The sequence below is a fragment of the Populus euphratica genome, unplaced genomic scaffold (genome assembly GCF_000495115.2).
Source record: "Populus euphratica unplaced genomic scaffold, PopEup_1.0 scaffold122.1, whole genome shotgun sequence".
NCBI lineage: Eukaryota > Viridiplantae > Streptophyta > Magnoliopsida > Malpighiales > Salicaceae > Populus > Populus euphratica.
This window is the reverse complement of record NW_011499980.1, coordinates 231,165-237,904: the sequence shown is the minus strand read 5'-3', so window position 1 is coordinate 237,904 and position 6,740 is coordinate 231,165.

Sequence of the window (6,740 nt, the reverse complement as noted above, 5' to 3'; positions counted from 1 at the left end):
GACCGAAAATGACAGTTTTGACCCGAAACAGCCCGAAACTCATTTTTATCCCGGTTGACATGGTGGGACCCGTATTGACCTATTGGACTTGGTTTTGATCAAAAATGATGATTTTGACTTGAAATAGCCCGAAATTCATTTTTCATCACAGTCGACATCGTTTAACCCGTATTGACCTGGTGGACTCGATTTTGATCGACAAATGCAGTTGACTCAAGAAAATATATTTTAAACTCTTTTTCTTCTTTTTCTTCTTTTTTTCTTTTTGTTTATTTTTTTTGTTATGAATAATAAGATAAAATAACATTCGAGAAAATTTTAGTGAATCCAAAATTAGGTTACAACAGTTAACATGATTGTATTAGTTATCTTAATTGAATAATGTTAATACTTGTAAATGTTGACAGACATTCATAATTATAACCCGTATTGACCTGGTGGACTCGATTTTGATCGACAAATGCAGTTGACTCAAGAAAATATATTTTAAACTCTTTTTCTTCTTTTTCTTCTTTTTTTCTTTTTGTTTATTTTTTTTGTTATGAATAATAAGATAAAATAACATTCGAGAAAATTTTAGTGAATCCAAAATTAGGTTACAACAGTTAACATGATTGTATTAGTTATCTTAATTGAATAATGTTAATACTTGTTAAATGCATGGCAAATGCCTCCTTTTATAGGCCAAAATTGAAAACTATTGATTTCATGACTAATTAATGAGTGGGTGACCAACTCTTGACTTGGTGACAATCCTTATCTTCTCTTATCTGCCCAAAACATCATTGATAATGTCAGAATTGGAATCACTCGAAACATAAAAGTTGTAGGAAATTGTCTCAACTTTCCAGGGAAAAAAACTAGAGGTCATTTGGTTTTCTAGAACTCTAGATATAAGAAAAATATTAAATAGTGTTCGAGTTGGAGGATAGATTCAGACTTCTTCGTTGTTGCTACAATTTGAACTTGAAAATGGTCTTTTTAAAACAAACCTCCAATGAAATTTATAGGCCTATGTCTTACCTTTTCATCCATATAAAGTAGACCTAAATCTGAGATCTACAACTCTAAATATGACCCAATTACCGAATAGTGTTCTGGTTTGGACTGCATTAGCATCTCTTTTAGTTTGGTCATCTCTTAGTCCTTTCAATTTTAGTTTTTAAACTCATCAATCAATCCTTTCATTTATATAATAGGCTTGCATTTAAAATGAACATTTACCATAAATTAAAGGTATCTTATATTATTAGATATGTTATTATAAAAAAAATATGTTAGTTAAGGAGTTATTAATAGTTCAAATGCAAAATGATGATATAAAACTTTGATAAATATGCACTTTTAAGTATTAATCAATAATGTATGCAAGGTACTCATATTCATTCAAACATCATCTTGACTAATGGAGGTATATCATTGCATGTATGGTACTCTTATTCATTCCAACAATATTATGACAAGTTTGATACATATCAATTTATATGATGCTCATATCCTTTTCAATTATATCATAACTAGTCGATACATATCAAAGCACGCAAGATACTTATATTCATTCCAATATTATCAAAGTAATAAAACAATAAATTGTAATGTTTATCAATAAGTTTATACAAATTAAAAAGATAAGGTGTGATGCACGTATTGAGTATGTGCATGTGTCGTCTAGTCCCTACAGCTTCCTCTGTACCACCAAGGATTTAGTTTTTATCAACAATACAACCAACATCACAACTTTATTTGATTTTCATTTAAATAGTATTCTTAAACCAATCACAATGAATTTCCTTAGGATCCTATACTCTTTCTCATTTTCATGTTTATGTTCATTCTTATAATTTTGTTATAAAACCATCGCTCAACAACAATTCCAAGCAAAGATTAAAAATTATCTAATTCTGATTGATTTAACTTAACCAACCTAGAAGACTATCTAGTGTTTTACTCGAAACTAAACTAAAAAAAAAAAACTCATTTTTGTGCGTGATTTGTCTCTATAAAAGATTGAAGTGTAGAAATACAACTTTCATGAAGAAATCAACTCCAAATTATTTAGTTTTAAGACTCAAAATCAATAATCACAATAACCTCTTTTTTATAGCTAAAATTTTAGACAATGAGGATTTTCATCCCCTAGAAATCCTTTTCAACTTATTTTCATGCATAAGCAATATTATCTAAAGTTGTTTAGCATCATTAAATTATAAATTTAAATCAATTCTAAAATAAAATATTCAAACAATTTCCTTACCTTTACAATATAGCAAGATTCAGCCAAAATAGAGAAAGTTATCCCTTTAGGATTTCTCCATTTATTATTTATTTATTTACACACATTATATATGTTATTATCCTTGTTTAACATTATTAATACAATAAAATGATGAACCATTCATTTTTTTTCACTTTCTTCTCGTGCGATTAAACATATATGACAAACCTTAACAATTAATATTCTTATATCATTATAACAACAATAATTTCACCCTACTAGTTGGAATTCATAACATTCTTCATTTACTAATCAATTTGCCAAAAATATACTTATGGCTAGCTTTAAATATGTTTTATTTTTCAAATTTCTTTCATTTCAATTTCTTCATGGTTCCACCCCATTCATAACCACACAACCAAGAAGTTAGCTTTTTATTCAATTAAAATGTTTATATAACAATATTCCTTCTTATTCTTACACAATAATCATTATTCCTCTTATATAAATAATACACAATTAATCTATAAAAATACTAATAATAAGAACATATTTTACCATTACATCTTCCATAAACCCTACACCAACATAATTCTAATTTCATTAATGTATTTAATCAAGCTTACTAATATTTGCCAAAACTAGCAATACATTCAAAAAACAATACGTCATGAACCTCTAATTATTGTTTTGCACCAAATGGTCAGAATATAGATCATAGAGTTATGCACCATATATCTTAAAATCAGAATGCTCCAACAGTTGGGTCTCCCTAGATCTAAATAAAACCGAGCTAACCTAAAAATGGATGACCTATTGTTTAACATGAACAACACCTTGCTGGAGAGTGCATTTCTAATCTCTACGTTTTAGAATGAAGGCAACATCTAGGCGCACCATTGACACGATGAAAAGATTGAGCTAATACTTGTAAATCTCGTCAAGCATTCATGATTATAACTTATGTTAACAACAAATCAAGTTCCTTTCATAGCTCAGGTGTCGGTTATACCATACATTATGGGCTATGAAAGTGCCAAGCATTTGTTGTACCAAGTGTTATACAACATAAATCAAGATTAGTCATTTAACAAGCAAAGTATTAAAGAGTGAACAAGATAACAAATATAAAACATGTTAGTATCAAACATTAAGGTCCATATTAAGTTTACATTATACTTATTCTTACACCATTAGTGTAACCTTTTCACCTTGACATAATTAACTTAGCTAGACATAATGAAAGAAAGCAAAATAGATAAACAAAATAAGAACATAAAAGTTAACTAAGTAAAGGAAAGGAAATGAAAGGCATAAACTTAATATTAATGAAAGCAAAGCATAAACATTACAAAAAATACAAAGAGAGAAAGGAAGAGCATGATCTTGATCTGGAAACCAAGATGCCTAAATGCATGGCAAATGCCTCCTTTTATAGGCCAAAATTGGGAACTATTGATTTGATGACTAATTGATAAGTGGGTGGCCAACTTTTGACTTGGTGGCAATCCTTATCTTTTCTTGTCTATCCGAAACGTCATTGATAACGTCAAAATTGGAGCCACTCGAAAACATGAAAGTTGTAGGCAATTGTCTCAGCTTTCTTATGTAAACAATTCAGCTCATTTGGACTTCTTTGTTGTTGCTACAATTTGGATTTGAAAATGACCTTTTTAGATCTTGGGCTCCATATGAAAGTTGTAGGCCTATGTCTTACCTTTCCATCCATATAAAGTAGACCTAAATATGAATCTATAGCTCCAGATATAATCCAATTACCGAACAGTATTCCGGTTTGAATTGCACCGACATCTCTTTTCTAAGTTTGGTCATCTCTTTATCCTTGCAATTTAAGTTCTTAAAGTCATCAATCAATCCTTTCATTTATGTGATAGGCCTGCATTTAAAATGAACATTTACCATAAATTAAAGGTATCTTATATTATTAGATATATTATTATAAAACATGCTTTAGTTAAGGAGTTATTGATACTTCAAGTGCAAAATGATGATATAAAACCATGATAAAAATACACTTTTAAGTACTAATCAACCATATATTCAAAAATAGGCATGATCCAACGATGGAAGAAAGAGACTCGGTTGGCAACCAAAATTGCCCTGTAAGTGTGTTTTTTTTTAATTTCTATGAACATTCCAATGATGATTTATATCAAATAGATTGTGTGCTTTTATATCCCTCCAATAAGTTAGTTGAGGAGTGTGAGAAGAACAATATATTCAAAACTCAGCATGATCCGACATTGGATTCAAGAGATATGGTCACTAGAGTATTATTGGTTCCTTCAAAATCTACACTTTTCTCTCTAGCTGAATTTTCTCAATTGTCTCACTTTTTTTTTTTGAACTAGTGGCCTCTTTACTTTTTTAAATGCTCATTTTCATCTAATTGTAAGTTTGTCCCTCATTTATGCCTTTATATGTTTTATTTTATTTTTCATGTAAAATATCCAATTTATTTTTGCTTCAATCGCTAGTCTTTGCTGAACTCTGATTTGGATGAGATTTTTAACCAGGATAGGAAAACATATCAATAGACTTTATACAAAATTGCATTCCAATTCGATGATTGGATTGAAAGCTTTGCTTTCTAATAGAAAATTAGTTAATTAATGACTTTTTATCAATAATCCAGATTTTCTTATTTAGTCTTCACATAAATTTATATCAATTATCCTTTTAAACCTTTAAGGTTATTTTATTATTTTGGAATATATTTATTTTAAAATTTTCACATTTAATTATTTATCAAGTTTATTACCGTTTTAAAGTAATGTCATTGATTTTTAATTAGTACTTACATCCTCAGTCCTACCATTTTCATTGCGCTATCTTTTATTATAATATATTTTTATTACCTCACTTATTTCTTACAAATATTTTATTATTTTTCTCATTATTTTATCCATCAAAACACGTTACTAGTTTCTATATCGTTATGAATTCTAAACCAAAATTTATTTTATGGAGGTCATCCCTTCCATTATATATCATTATTTATCTATTATTTTTTATCTTGGTTTCCATCACTCATTGAGATCATACCATTTTTAGTCTTATGTTTACATAAGGGTTTACATATCCGCATATTTAAATTATTAATTTCTAGAGTTTCACGATAACAAAAATAATTATATTTTTTATATGAATACTGTGAATTATTATTATTATTATTATTATTATATTAAGAAACTTAAGAATATTTATAGCACAAATTATAACATTTTTTATATTAATTCTTAGAATTATAACAAAAATAATAATATTTATAATGTAAAGAATTATATTTTTTATATGAATACTTTGAATTATATTTTTTTAATCTTTAAAAAAATGATGTTTTTTCTTCAATAGTAATAGTAGTATTTTTATAATTTAATAATAATAATAATAATAAGTAATTTGTATCCAAATTTATTAATTATTTTATTAATAATATTAATTATAATAAAAATAATAATATTTTTATATTAATACTTTGAATTAGAATAAAAATAATTATATTTATAATATAAATAATTATATTTAAAAACTATTAATCAACTTGGATTAGTATGCTAGCTCCTAAAATAACAAGTGGTTGCGTGGATCTTATTTTAACTAATTAATGCATTTCCGTGAGCACTTGAAAAACATATGATATGTACTTAGATTGAAAGGTTCTTCCATTTTAGTGCCGAGATAGAGCTTTTATAATCTCGAATCACTTTACGATTATAGAGGGATTGATTGATATTTTCCTCACTGATTAAATTTAAAAAGATTGTTTTTAAAATATTTTTTTATTTAAAATATTTAAATAATATATTTTTTATTTTTTAATTTATTTTTAACATCAATATATTAAATAATATAAGTTAAAATAATTCAAAGATAAAAAAAAAACCAGGATTTTTCTAAAACACAATTCCAAACGCTTCGTAATATTGGCAAGTCTCAAAATCTAGTCCTGGAAAATAATAAACATAGCTAGCGACGAGTGATGAACATGTCAAAACTTTTTAAAGTCGTCAGAATTGAGGTGGCCCATCCTGGAAATTAAATGCACCAACTCTGGTGGTTCAGACTAGTCCACGGTGGAAATCCTGGAAATATCACCATCACATCATGGAAATATCAACATAGTTAGCTTATGGATCTTATTTTAATGTTATTAGATTATTTTCAAACACTAATATTAAAAATAATTTTTAAAAATTAAAAATATTATTATTTTAATATATCTTAAAATAAAAAATACTTTAAAATATAATCATATTCATAATTTGAAACATACTCTTAACCTCGTCAATTGATTCATGATAGATGGGAAACCAACATTTCGATCAATCTCCCAGTCTATGCTAGTCAAATACGGAACGTAGACATATCTCCACCTTAGAATCATCTGGGTGGTCAAACATTTATTTGTGGTCAAGTATGAATTCAAAAATCTCATTTCTAAAAAAAGTTAAATATAAAACAACAAGTCTTCCACCTGTTAGAAAGAAAACATAATGAAGAC